This window comes from Oryza sativa, chromosome 10 (assembly GCF_034140825.1).
Source record: "Oryza sativa Japonica Group chromosome 10, ASM3414082v1".
NCBI lineage: Eukaryota > Viridiplantae > Streptophyta > Magnoliopsida > Poales > Poaceae > Oryza > Oryza sativa.
In genome coordinates this window covers 5,448,746-5,464,523 of record NC_089044.1, presented here as the reverse complement: position 1 = coordinate 5,464,523, position 15,778 = coordinate 5,448,746, and positions in this window count along the sequence as shown.

The window sequence follows — 15,778 nt, the reverse complement described above, 5'->3', positions numbered from 1 at the left end:
GTCATCCTCAACATTCGGAACAAGCTCAATCCTCATAGAACTCACCGTCTGAACAATTCTCTGCCTCTGAGGTGGAAAAAAAAAGGCAAAACTGAGTACCAACCACTGTACTCAACAAGTCATACCGACAAGAAGGTATGATGCAAGATATTCACAAAGGATAGGCTATAGGATATTTGCATAAAAGCAGCATTTATAAATCATAATTCGAATACAGTGAAACAGTAGATATAATTAAGCAATATTAAAATATCACTACCAAACGCTAAACCACGTTGCAACAGGTCCAACCAAACCACCTGAACTACACCAGTTCATTATGTCATATTATTAAGTATGAAACTAATCACCGTGAGCTGGTTGACTGTCCAATAACCGCGGGCACAGCTATTCGAATAGTTTTTAACTCTGATCAGAGACGTACAACTTTACCCACAAGACATGATTCTACACATATTACCATGACCTGAAGTACCACCATGATACTGCAAAGGGGGAAAATCATGATAAAACCCTTCATATAACCCTCCCTAACCGAACATACCCACCTCAAGTTTCGCCCCCACTCATCAACAAGCAGCGGGTAGTCCCCAGGCGAGTAGAGGAGGAAGGATAGGAGTAGATGTGGGTGAGGACTGAAATTACAAATCATGCGGAGTCGAAGGCTTAGCACATTGATTATTGTCCGTATGTACAAACCCGTTACAAATGTGGGAGTGTTGGTGAAAATGGTTTTTTATAGCAGTAAATATGATAATTCTACCACAAGTTTGATTCACTGCTAGAAAAAACATTTTTCTAGACGTGGGCATTTTTTTCCAGGCAGATAGGTCTCTCGAAGCTAAATAGCCGCCTACGAAAATGATAACCGTGAGATAAGATAGTTGTCCGCCTGCGAAAATAATTTTTTGCAGGCGGACCTATTAAGAGATCTACCTGCAAAAAAGTTAAAGCATCTTAAAACCATCACGCAACCAAAATTTTCTATGTCCCTCTACATCTTCCCCCTCCCACCTTTCCCTTACCTCTCCCCTTCCTCTCCCTGGCGTAGGTCCGGCGGAGGCGGCTACCAGGCGGTGCCGGTGGCGGCTCCAAGCGGTGGTGGCATCTACTCTCGCCGGTGGCTCCCTCCCCTCCCTCTCACCCATATCTGGCTGGAGAGGGGAGGGGAGAGGGCGGTGGCCGGCGGCGCTCCTCTCCCTTTCTCTCCTTAGACATGGCGTGGGGCAGATGGCAGCGGGGCGCAGCCGTGCGGCAGCGGCGGCCACATGCAGCGGCGGAGGTGGGAGGTCGGCGACGGCACTCCCATCTTCCAGATCCGGCCAACGGTTGCCCTTCCCTCCCCTCTACTCCCAGATCCGGTTGCATCATGAGGAGGGCAGCGACGGCGGCTGCATGAAGCGGCGGAGGCGAGAGGTCAGCGGTGGTGCTCCCCTTCCCTCCCAGATCCAGCTTCGTCGTGGGGAGGGCGGCGGCCGCATGCAACGACTGAGGCAGCTTGGAGGCAGGTGGTCGTCGGCGATAGCGCTCCCACTTCCCGCGGCCGCATGCAACGGTTGAGGCAGCTTGGAGGCGGGTGGTCGTAGGCGACGGCGCACCCACCTCCCAGATCTAGCCGATGGTGACCCTTCCCTCCTCTCCCGGATCCAGCTATGCCATGTGGAGGGCGGCGGCAGCGACCGGCAGCGGCAGAGGCGGCGCTGAGGCAGGAAGTCGGTGGCGGCAGCGCTCTCACATCCCAGATCCGGTGACAGCGGCACAGCTCCCCTCCCCTCCCTCCTTCTCCGTCCCAAAATACTAACCCTAGGGCGGCAGCGGTGGGTAGGCCCGGGCACGACAATTTTTTTTACGCTGAAAATATTTCCGCAGGCGTGTGGATTTAGCGCCTACGAAGATGGAGAGGTTGTCTTAAAAAATGATTTTCATAGGCAGACAAGGGATCTGCCTGTAAAAATTATTGATTTTCGCATGCCTTTGGGTGCATGTGGAGGTTATGGCCGCCGGCCACTGAAAAATATTTTTTCTAGTTGTGATTGGTAGTGCATGCCCGTGCTCCATGTAACAGTAATTTATTCACATTCGAAGTTCTTTTTAACTAATTGTCATATCGTGCAATTTACAGTGCCAAAACTTACTTAAGAGTTGACATGACCAAAACTTTAGTAGAGCTTCAAATTAAAATAGCCTTAACTAGTTAAGGTTTTGCTCAAAATAAACTAAGTACGCTTACTGTCCGAACTGGCAGTTTGCCTTAGAGTTTACTAAGTGGTATGTCAAATGGCACAAGCGATTTTCAAATTATCAATCGAATGAAAAATAGATTTCTTTAATTTTTAAAGAAGTTTTTATATAATTGTTTTTTCTGAATGGCTATCATTTACTAATTTCTAAAGCGGGAAATTTTTTCAGCAAATTAAAACTAACTAAAGAATTCAGCATAAGTCGGAAACCGGGTTGGATTTGAACAGCTGGGTCCCAGCGAGTCCGGTTCGCCTACGTGTTGATCTCGGGTACACACCTCCTCGATCTGCCTGTATAAACCCAGTTATCTGTCCCTATGTACTAATAGATCCCAGAATACAGACATCGTTAACAAAAGAGTAGTACAGAACCCGGCCGGTGAAGTGACGCATCGGAGGTGATCGAAATTAATCTGATCGATCGATTGCGCATCTAGCCACCGCCACCGTCGACGACATGGGCGGATGCAGCTCCAAGTCCAAGAAAGCTAAGAACCAAAAGGGCAACAGCAATGCGGAAGCCAAGGCGACGACCACCACCGCAGGGCAGCAGCCGCCGGCGGCAGCATCCACCTGCGGGATGTCAGCCAGAGCCAGCCGACGGACGAACAACGACGTGATGGCGGCCGTCACTGCTGGATCCTTAAGTCTCTGCGTGCTTGGTGGGCCTTGTTATTTTTAATTATGCATGACTTCTCTCCCTGCGTAGAAATTATTTCTAACAAAGTAGTATATACTTATTAGCTCATTAGAACTGATACGTTTGTTCTCAATGTTATAGTACTTTATTTTATTCTTTAAGATCCCTATGTTATTTGTAAAACATAAATATAATATAAGTTTACACTACTACATAAATTGTTTTTACATAGGGCTAAAAGGGATTTTTCATGCACCCAGCCCGATCGCATTCACATGCCGCATGCAAAAATAAATTCGATGAAAAAAATAAAAATAAAAAACCCCAAACCCTAGCCTGTTCCCGTCGACAGTCGGATCCACGCCGCCAGAGCCCGCCGTTTACTGTTGAAGCAACGGATCTTCCGCCTCCACCGCCCACCGTCGTCGGCGGCACAGGATCCGCCGCCCCTACCTCCCGTAGTCATTGTCGCCTCGTCAGTGCCTGATCGGCCATCCCCACTATCCGCCATCGTCGCCCGCGCCAGAACCACCGCCCTCACCACCCACAGTCGTCGTCGGCAATGGATCCGTTGCCCCCCTACCTGCCTTCGTCGCCAGCACCACATCCCCATCCACAGTCATCGCCAACGAATCTGCCGTCCCCACCACCCGCAGTCGTTGCCTGCGCCGGATCTGCGCGTGGCAGCGCTGCCCGTCCGTCGCCCACCACCGCTCGCTCCTGGCCGCTGAACAGCCTGGCCGTCGCCTGCCGCTTGCTCCCGGGCGCCGAGCTGGCCAGCCATCGTCGCCAGCGCCGCATCCACTGCCCACATTGCCCGCTGTCATCGCCATTAACGAATCCCCCAGCCACAGTTGTCGCATGCGCCCGATCCGCATGTGGCAGCGCCGCCCATCCATCGCCCACCACCACTCGCTCCCGGCTGCCGAGCTGCCTAGCCATCGCCTATTGACGGCGGCTACCGCTCGAAGGAGGAGAGGATAGGAGAGGAGAGAAAGAGATAGAGGAGAGAGGGGGGGGGGAATATCAGGAGGGGAGTTGAAAAAAAATCGAACTTGTGAGGAGAGAAAGAGAGAGGAGGGAAAAAACTGTGAAATACTATCGCATGCCGCATGCGAAAATGGAGGTCGATTTTTGCATAAAACATTTTCTTTTATATCCGTGAACCATAAAAACATACGGATACAAGATAATAGATGTTAGCGGTTGACACGCCAAATAGCTGAAAATGTCGGAGTATACTGGTCCAACGAAGTGCACGTGATATGCAGGATGATTTGATATCACCACGTGGAAGGGCATGTAGCCTAGTAGCTGCATATATTCGGTTGGATATTGAGACTGGGTAAAAAAAAGTACACTTCTCTAAAAAAATCAGCAACCTGTTCTAAAAAAAAAAGATTTCAGACCCGATCGTTTGCTCGAGGGTAGGGATCAAAACGGATCGAATACGGTCGGAAACTAGCTCTATCATATTTGTTTTCATATTTTTTTTCGAAATCGAAATCGAATCGAAAGCCTCGATATGAAAACAAAATCGAATATTTTCGAATATAGATACGAAGCGAATACGGTGACGAATATTAATCGGAACATACAAACTCCTCAATCTAAGCATTACAAATCAGCGAGGAAATATAACTTCATTATTGTTATCTAATAGAACATAGCAGCCACAGACTCAGAGTCACAGAACATAGTTTAAATGTAACTTAGATAGTTCAGTATAGACATAGTTTATTACACATAGTTTAGATATAACTTGGAGGGGAGAGGCCACCATGGGCGCCCGCGTAACACAGGCTGATGAGCTTGTCTGAGAGAATGGACGAGGTGTCACCGTTGGTGATGCGGAGGACGTCCGCGGGATGTCCTCGTCGGTGGGGTGCGCCGTCGACGGCAGCTGCAGCGGTTTGCCACTACGGTGCACTACTACATAAATAATTTTTTTTACGAGACCCCATAATTTTTACAAACGGCCCATAACTTGTCGTGTCTGGAAAATTCGAGTGGTATTTTCGCATACGGCAACTTAAGACATCCGTAATCGATTTTTTCCATACGGACGTCTTAATGAGCCGTATGCGAAAATAAAATTTGAAACTTTAAAACCAGTTTATCTCACTCATATAAACTCCAAATTGGATGATTTTTTTTCCTAAATGTTTTTAAGGTCATGCTCTATCATGTTATTGTTCTTACTGCTATTATTTTGACCATTTTTTCTTGTGACTTTGTTTTATCAATTAAAAATTTGAATTTTAAAACTTCAAATATTATTTTGAAGAAGTAAATAATTTCAGCTGAAAAAAGATGTAAAACTCATCAAAGATATACAACTTTTATTTTTGTTATTTTTTCATCTGACAAAATGATAGTAATATTATTCACAAATATATATAGTTTACACCGCTGAACGCGTGTAAATTGAGCTCAAAATGGTAATGAATTCCGCTCAATCCTCATATACTACACGATGCTACACGACATCGATCAGTAGGAATAACCCAAATTCTTGGGCCTGTCTCCGGGAGGAAAAAATTTACTGGGCCGTTTAACATAGCCCAGAAGAGTTGAAGACTAGACTTTATTCAGGCCGAACCAGGCTGAACGTGGCCCATCCGACTTCAAATATCGCTTGCAGAGACAACCAAATACTACTACACTTCGAAAAATAAAAGTACAGCCACGACTAGTACGACACTAGTACTCGTGTATTTTTCCCGAAAAGTGTACAAGTGTAAAACAACTCTCTTATTAATTACTTTAATTGGCCACTAACTACAAACTCATTACTACTACTTGTATAAATAGTCTATCAATACCTACTTCCCTATTTTCTTTCTTTTTTTTTCTCTTTCCAGCGTGCCACACAAAATACTACGTCGTCGTTAGATGACAGCGGAGAGCAATGGCGGCAACAGCTCGGCGGCGGCGACGACGGCGAGCAATGGAGGCCGGCGGAGACACGAGCTGGTGCCGAAGCTACGATTGCCTCCAGGCTACCACTTCGTGCCCTCGGATGAGGAGCTCGTCGACTTCTACCTCCGCGGCAAGATCGAGCAACGTAGGCCGCCCATGGACTTCATCAACGAGGTTGACATTATGAGCTTCGATCCAGTCAAATTGATCGGTAACCAATCTTTTTTATTTCACTTTATTTGTAATATGAAATAATTGATCAACCATTGCACATGTAACCATAATTTACATATATTTACACATCTATGATAATTAAATAACAAACTGTGGTGATATGAGTGCATGCACTGCACATGCATGGGCAATTGCTTGTAGAGAAATACAAGGGTTACGGAGAGAATAGATGGTACTTCTTCACAGTGAGGAAACCATCGAAGACGAAGAAAAAGGACGAGCCAAATAGGAAGGTGGTGGTGGATGGGGTAGAGGAGGGAAGCTGGAGCGCGACGGGGAGCGTGGCATATATCTGTGGGAAGGATCACGAGACTGTCATTGGCACCAAGAGGGTTCTCACCTACAAATCAGCTCGCTCTGCTGAGGAGGACAAGTGGAGCATGCATGAGTATGTCATGTTAGATAAATCCCAGGTACTTTATATATGCTTTCGTTATATATTTTATATTCTTTCGTTATATATTTATAAATAGCACGTATGAAATTTTATACCATATATAGTTTTATTGATATATATGTGTTGTTTTATACTGATTGGTATGAATTACCCCTTAAATTTAGGATAAGAGAGCTAGAAATTTCTACGTAGAAAATTCACATATTAATATAGAGAAGTGTAAGTAAAATATACAGGCCGCGCATAAATTTGAATTGAGGTGTCATTAATCAGATCTGTTAACATGTAAAATACACACCTAGATCCCTAATATTTGTTTAGAGCTCGGGCAAAGTGCAGATGACGTGTCCTGGGTTGCTTACATGGTTGTGTCCATGGTGGTGAGAATTTTGCATTTAGCCTCCCTTCCCCACTACAGCTAGTATGCCCTAAAATCGACTCTCACCACTCTCAAATCACTGCCTATCAGCTATGTGGGAGAGAAAGCAAAGAGATGATGAATAGGGCGACTACGATAGCTAGCGATGGAAGTTCCCCGGGGATGAGATAGACGGCACAATAGCGAGAGGGTGATCCCACAATCATCAACTATCTCCACCACCATAGTTTCCCTTCCTCTTCCACGGGGGCGATGGGAGTCGATTTGAGGGGTGGTAAAGTTTATTTTAGGGCATACTGTGGGTGAGGGGACTAAATACAAAATTATCACCAACGTGATGAGCGACCACGTCAGTGCCTGAGCTATGTCATCTACACTGTTAATCAAAGGAAAGAAATTACTTGACTATCTATTCCTTTATTGATCAGGAAATAATAATCATGCGGTTGGGATGAAACCTGCTACGAGCTTGTCCAATTCAAATGAAGATTGACATGTATTACTCCATAGATAAATAAGTATCCGAGACAATCACAAGAATTTGAATGCAACATTTGTATATGTAACATTTTCTAGAACACGTTGGCATATAAGACTGTACCTGCACACAAACCTTATGGAGATGTACTAGCTAGGATGATTGCATGCATGCTGTATATGTGAAAATATGAAAATAGGTGATAATATTATTTGGCATCTTATTTCTGCATGGAAGTACAAGCTTTAATTAACACAATATTGGTACTGGTACAGCTTAGAATTTTAAAGTATGGCATGCTTTGCCTTTATGCAATGCATAATAAGAAGTTTTACTTTTAAAAATAGAACTACATACCTATATAAGTATTCACAATTTAATACAAAGTTTCTGAAATTTAGGTCGATCTACTGATCGACGGGTCCTAGTAGCTAGGATGATGCGTGAATTTATTTAAATATAATATAGCAAAAGCTGTTCAAATTCAAAATATATTTAATTCTAAGATTTATGAATTCCTTTTGATAGTTTCTAATTATAGGATTTCTGAATTCCTTTTCAAAGTTTCAGTCACCCAAATATTGTTTTTGTACATGTTCCGAGATTGTGATAAATATATACTACCGTAAGTTGATATATGGAAGTGTTATTAATCAACACTTCCAACAATATTTGAGCTTTACATTATCCTAAGCAGTAGTTTACTATCTAGCACAGGGAATTGCACTTATCTAGAATTGCTATATATATTTTGAGACAGATACGGAGTCTTCCCTCTGTCCTAAAAAATAAAAAAAACCAGGTTTAAACTTAGCAGAGGAAGTAATTAATAGTGCTCAATTAGAAATAATTAACATTGGCCTACCATACTTTTTTATTAACGTTGGCCCTTTCATTCATACTACAAGATCCTGGATACAACTAGGGATACAATGTCGGTAAGCGTAAAACGTTTTTTCTCCCCCATTTGTTACTACAATGGCTTTGACTTCTTTCAAAAAGAAAAAGCATATATGCACAAATGCCATTGCCAGTAAACATGTAAATGTATTGCCTTGCTACGACCGTGGAACATGACATCCATATAAACCACCAGGCTGGTAGCTTTATATACTACGTAATTAGCTCTTAATTATTGCATCAATGGCATGCCATGATCGATTAATATGTTTGCAGATGGATCAATATGTTCTGTGTGCGATACAGTTGAAGCAGACATACGAGGCTGAAAAGAAGGCCCAGGAGGAGGAGGAGAGAGGCGTCAAACGCAAGAGAACGGCAACGAGGAAGAGGAGAAAAGGAGACATTGATCAAACTACTTCCCAGGAGCAAGAAGATCAGCAGCAGGAGACACCACCACCTGGAGATCCTCATGATCAATCCGTTGTAGATGCCCCTTATTATTCCACGCAAATGGCGTTAGGAGGAGAAGAAGAAGTTGCGCCAGTTCCATGGTGCGCCGATTGCATGGCGCAACCTGATCGAATCGAATATCCTGCAGTGTGGTACAATCAGCAGGAGCAACAGCCATCGCAGTTAGTTGATCGATCGATGATGACACAAGGCTACATTGGAGATCTTTCTTACATTCAGAATCAATTTGATCAACAGCAGGCACATGATCATGGTAGCATTAATGCATTTGACGAGGCTCTCGACCAATGCCATGACACCAATTTCGCATGGGATAATGCTGGTATCTATCCTGGAAATAACTTGCTAGATGGCAACTTGGATGATGATACTCAGGATCAGTTTGGCAATCAATCTACTCTTGGTGCATTAACTGGAGAATTAGAGTATGGCACGGGCTACCAGTTCCATGACGCACTCCAGGCTACGCCAGGTTCTGATGATGCATCTGCTCAATCCATGGGAATTCAACCTGCTGCTGGACATTCCATGGGAGATGATGATGAGACATGCTGTAATGATGATTTGTCGTCACTCCTTGCTGATATTTCGAGAATCTTACTAGATGGCAATGGTGTTATAAACAATGAAGGAAACCCAGAGGGAAGTAATCAGGGCTTGCACATCTGCAAAGATGGACACCAATGGCCGTTAGAAGAGAGCACAATGCCAACGGTTGAGTGTGTTCTGCAGCATCCTGGAGAGTCTGCCTGATGGCTGTCAGGGGGCCTAAAGTAATAGCAACTGCTGTTACTAATCTATTTCTCCTAGCAATTATATATATATGCTGTCATTTATAAGTGTTGTCTTGTGTTTACCTTTTACATAATTTTGAACTTCTGTGTGTCGGTGGCTTTTTTATGTACCTATGAATGAATATGGACCGTTGAGGAGACAAGATCTAAGGGTGAAAATTCGTTACTACTACACCTAATATAAAGGTGTCTACTACACCTAATATAAAGGTGTAGTAGTATAGTAGAAGGGTAATTGTGGAAAAAAAATCATGTGTCATTTTTATAAATTCAGTTTTTAGGGGGTTGTATTCTGTAATTGCGCATGGATTCTAGATAGGGTTGACCCATCAGCGCCAACAGCGCCGCACTCCTCCGCCTTCTTCTTGCTCTTGTCGCCGCTCGCCCGCGCCGCTCGCCCCCGCCTGTGATGGCCACGGCGGCAGCTCCCTCCTATCGTGCGGCCGTGCGAGCTCATTGTCCAACCGCTGCCTCGCTTGCTCCGCCCGGTACGCAGCTCGGCTGCGCGCGCAAGCTTGCTCCGCCAACCATCGAGCTCGCTATCCTGGTCATTTTGTTTGTTTGCTGCTCCCCATGCCTCTGGAAGATTGGGGAAAAGGATGATGCGGTGAATGAACTGATGAATGAAGAGGATAAGGCTTTCCTGTCTAGAGAGTACTCGAGAGTAGTGACTAGATAGAAAAAGTATTCTATTACTCTTATCGTAAAATTCATGTGTTGTGTATATATATATATTCCTGTATTCCGAATGCTTTCTATCATCAAATTCCTTTAGTTTTTCAATCATCCGTTTTCCGTATGAAATCCTATGGAAGAAATCCAATATTAGGGTTAATGACTGCGGCGCTCGCGTCGTAATTATTAGGGTAAAGTATTGCATGCGTCAGGTGTTGAGCCACCTGAACTACAGCCCCAATCGTTTCATATATTCACAGTTGATTTACTGATTTTTTTAAGGTAATACGGATAAATTGTGTGTAAATAAAACTGGAGTGGGTCCAACTACAGACTTTCTAAGAAATTACGTTCGGACACCAATCATGTCCTAAAATAATATATGTCCAAAAAAACCAAAAAAACCATTCGGCTAATATGTGCGCTCGACCGAAAATCAACGATTTTTAATATTCAACCCGTGCGCTCGACTGAAAATCAACGATTTTTAATATTCGACCCGGTCCGGACGGACCCGAACTTATTCTTTTCTGTCAAAAGAAACCGTTCGGCTATAGGATATACGTGCTCGACCGAAAATCAACAATTTTTAATATTCGACCCACTCCTGACTGACCCAAACTTATTCTTTTATGTAAAAAATCCGTTCGGCTACAATATATGCACGCTCGACCGAAAATCGATTTTTAATATTCGACCCGGTCCGGACTGACCCGAATTTATTCTTTTCTGTCAAACCGTTCGGTTATAATATATGCATGCTCGAACGAAAATCAACGATTTTTAATATTCGACCCGGTCCAGACTGCCCTGAACTTATTCTTTTCCGTTGAAAAAACCGTTCGGATATATTTATAATATATGTGCGCTCGACCGAAAATCAATAATTTTTAATATTCGACCCGATCCAGACTAACCCGAACTTATTATTTTCTCTAAAAAAAAGGTTTGGCTATAATATATGCACGCTCGGCCGAAAGTCAACGATTTTTAATATTCGACCCAGTCTGGTCTGACCCGAACTTATTTTTTTCTGCCAAAATAAACTGTTCTGCAATATTCTAAGACCATTCGACCGGAAAACCATGGCTTTGAAAACTCGACCTGGTCTGGACTGTTGCGGACTTAATTTTTATTTTTCCACAACAAATCATTCCGCTATATTCTACGAGTGATCGACCGGAAAACCATAATTTTTAATATTTGACCCGGTCCGGACTAACCCGGACTTATTCTTTTATGCCAAAAAAAACAGTTCCGCTATATTCTATAAGCCATCGACCGAAAATCTACGATTTTTAATATTCGTCCCGGTCCAGACTGACCCAAACTTATTCTTTTCTAGCAAAATAAACCGTTCCGCTATATTTTATGAGCGTTTACCATGGTTTTGAAAAATCGACCTGATCCAGACGGTCGAGGACTTATTTTTTTATTTGTCCAGAAAAAAACCGTTCCGCTATATTCTATGAGCGACCGCGTCACACCCCAAATCCGGCACTGCCGTACAACAGCACCTGACATGAGCGTGTCGTCGGAAAAACGGTGCGAACCGCTTCCTACGAGACTGCGATATTGCTACTAGTCCCATGACATAGTGCTGGTACCCACAGTGACAATAATGAATCATTGCAATCCTTAATTTAAATAGAGGGCTTATTTACCTTAACTTAGGTTGCAATCCTCGGAGGAACTCGAGAATGCAACAGACGATGCAGAAGCAGCAACGGCAGAAGCAGAGGCAGTGGAAACCAACGAACTAACACCTAACGCCACAGGCAACAGCAGGGAACTAGGATGAAACCGTAATCTTCGCTTCGACTTCACCTTCAGAGCTGGCCGAACTAGATATATATATATATATATATATATATATATATATATATATATATATATATATATATATATATATATATATATATATATATATATATATATATATATAGCAAGGGTGAGTACTTACGTACTCAGCAAGCCAGGGGAACTTAGGTGTTTAATGCAAGCTTCAAGGATAGGCTGTTATTTTGCAATTGGCTTTGTTTGTAAGTTTTCAACAATCTAAGTGTGTGCTTTCCACAACCAGAGCGAGACAAGTCTCGGCTCGGTCGGGGAGAGAAGTAAACCAATTTATTTGTAAGATTGCACAACTCCCAGAGTTGGCCTCAAAGCTGGTTTCCCAAACCAAATCAATTTTCCAATCTTTTAGAGCTTGGTTGTCACCAAACAACCAGTCATTTCCAGGGTCTCCCTGTCCTGCTGTCTCCCTGACAGCCACTTGCTTTTCCAAACATCAGGTTTCCCAAACCTTAGCATCTTTTCACAAAGCAGGGTAAAACGAAAACTACGCTAAGGAATCACCTCACATCCGCCCATGACCATGGGTACGGCTGTTCGAACAGTTTGTTAACCTCTGCAGAGGGGGTACACTTTACCCACACGACGTTACTAGCCTTGGTCACCCAGCCCATGCGGATCAGACATGTCTGGTGACTTGGGGCTTTCACAACAAGGCATTTCCAAAGCCGACACAGGGTTGCCATATGCCAATGAGAGGGGTCCCAGACCAACAACATGTTAGGTCCCAGACAATACTGTGCCAGGAAGTCTAGGGGTCCTCCCCGGCACCACCCCGGTGAATCCACTTGTCTCTTGGCATCAAGGCTTCCCTGGCCTAGCTAGTTACTCAACCAAGAGTGTCCCATTCCATCCATGTGGTCGCACTTGTTATATGCTCGGATGTCCAAGGGAATCGGTCCTTAGAAGCGACCGCACAAGCATTCCCCCGGGAATGGCTTTGCGTCGCGAGTTTTATTTTTAAAACTCATTTTCTTTCGCAAGGCACCGACCCAGGCGTTGGGTTTTCCAAAGCTTTTGTAAACCAAGTTTTACCCAAGATGTTTCTCAGATTTTAAGTTTGAAGGCAACCGTCGATACTCACACAGTGTGTCTGAATTCCGAGGCGCAACCAGGTGGTTACAAGGGAAACATGATATACTTCCTCCGTTTCATATTATAAGACTTTCTAGCATTGCCCATATTCATATATATTAATGAATCTCGAAATATATGTGTGCCTAGATTCATTAACATTTATATGATTGTGGGCAATGCTAGAATGTCTTATAACCTGAAACAGAGGTAGTAGCAATTAACAAAGAAGGATCAAATGCAACAAAATTAGGTAGGCCCACCGATCTGCCTCGCAGACGGGGCAAACATATTAAGTGCAACCCTATCAATGCATAATATTCTGCAAGCAATATAATTAAGTTCAACTATAGGCTCAAGATGTTCAAAGGTGGCTTGCCTTGCTCAGGGTCTTGATCTTCACGAATCTTCAAGAAATCTGCTTCACGAAAAATATCCGGTAACCACAACTAGGCGCAAACAGTCAAAAACCTAAACAATGACCAAATAAAATATCCTATTTAGGCTAATTTATAGTGCCACTAGATATACCACAATTTTACGGAAATACTAGAAGTGGAACGGGGTCAATCGGAGTTACGAATCGGGAGATATGAATTTTGGAAGATTAATTGGATTTTCTTGACAAGGAAATGATTTATCGGATCTTCTGGAATACGAGAAATGATTTATTAAATTTATAGAAATGATTTATTGACAGTCACTGACATGCGGGACAAGGGAATGAATTATTGAAATCCCGGAAGAGGATGAAGGATTGATGGAATTTAGAATATAGGAAATGATTTATTGAATTCATGGAATATAATAAATAATTTGTGGAATTCTTAGGGGCCACCAAAGGGGGATAGATGGACTTTTGTGTAAGGGAGCTGATTTGGTAGAGGGAAGAAATATAGACTTTGTTACAAGGACCGAGGGAGAGAGGTGAGGTCTAGCGGCTGGCGTGACAGAGTGAGAGAGTAGATGGGCCGGCTCGGGTTGGGCGGCCACGACGAGCGCACGCGTGGAGGGCGAGGTGGCTCAGCTGCTGACTGGGCAGGGGTGGACCCGGTCAATCGCCATGTGGGCAGCCATGGTGGCAAGGCGAGAGGGGAGGACGAGGTGCCCGGATCGGACGACTCACGGTGGCCGAGGGGCGCCGGCGAACGGCGGCGAATCGGAGTGATTTACGGACACCGGCGGCTAGCGGAGGTCAAGGGGAAGCCATTCCACGGCTCGGATCGGAGGGAGGAGACGCGACGGTGGCTCGCCGGGATGCCGACGTGGATGCGCGATGGGAAGGGATGCGGCTCGCGCGCTCGGGCTTAGCGGACGCGGTATGCGGTTGCGGCGCGCATGCGGTGACGCGGGACCCGATGGTCACCGGCAACGCACACGCGGCGGTGTTATGCGGCGGCGGAAGGGGCGGCATGGCGCGGTAGCGAGAGGGGAGGTCGGCGACCGAAACAACGGCTCGTGGAGGTAGAGAGGGACCCCTGGGTGGTTGCAGCGAGGGGAATCGGCGCGGGATCGAACCAGCGACGAACGTCATTCTTGGCGCCGTCTTGGGGAGAGAGAGGTATCAAAGGAGGCGGTGGCAAGAGGAATTGCCGAGAGGGAGACCAATGGCGGCGCACAGCCGGGTGCGGCATCGGTGAAGATCACCGCGGCTGCTCGCACAGCGGCGCCAAGCGGCAGTGGCGAGAGCGACATGACGCGGAAAAGGAACGGCGTTGGCGGAATTCGGTAATGGGAACGGGAGGAAGGCCGACAGCGGCGCATGGCCGAGGGGTGGCGCACGGTGGCGAACAAGATGCCGAGGCGGCATGGTGCCGAGGCAGACACGCAAGGGAAGGAGATAGAGACACACGGCGATGAGATGGCTGCGGCGCCGAGGTTGACGAGGCCGGCACCGAGGTGCACACGGCCACGGACACGGCGCAACAACGAGGAGGAAGGGGGAGGATTTGGGGCTCGGGATGGGATTTTATGGGTGAGGGGGCGCTTGACTGGCGCTCGGCTAGCGAGCGGCAATGGCGGGGCTCGGGATGGGATTTTATGGGTGAGGGGGCGCTTGACTGGCGCTCGGCTAGCGAGCGGCAATGGCAGTTCGTGGGTGAGAGCGGAATAGACTCAACGCAATAGATTGATCTCAGTATGCGGAGTACATATATAAGCTCACCCTTCCCTTATCTCCTCAGCCGACTTATAGAAACAAAATCGGGATAGATATTGGGTGGATGGCTTAGAGATAAACATGAAATACATATATACAACTAACACCTCCCGCAGTCGCAACGTTGGTGCAACGAACGTTGAGACTGGAACGAAACTCCACAAAAATGGATGTAGGCAAACCCTTGGTGAAGATGTCCGCGTACTGTGATGTCGTTGGAACATGAAGCACTCGAACAGAACCAGCAGCAACGCGATCATGAACAAAATGTAAATCAATCTCCACATGTTTGGTCCGTTGATGCTGAACAGGATTAGTAGAGAGATAGATGGCGCTGACATTGTCGCAATAAACCAAGGTAGCCCGGGAGGGCGGTGTAAGCTCATGTAATAATTGGCATAGCCAACAAGTTTCAGCAACTGTATTGGCCACAACCCTGTACTCTGCTTCGTCGCTGGATCGAGACACCGTGTTCTGCCGCTTGAATGACCAGGTGGACTTGCGAGTGTCAGGACAACCCGCCCAATCTGCATCAGAGTAAGCCATAAGATCGGTCGTA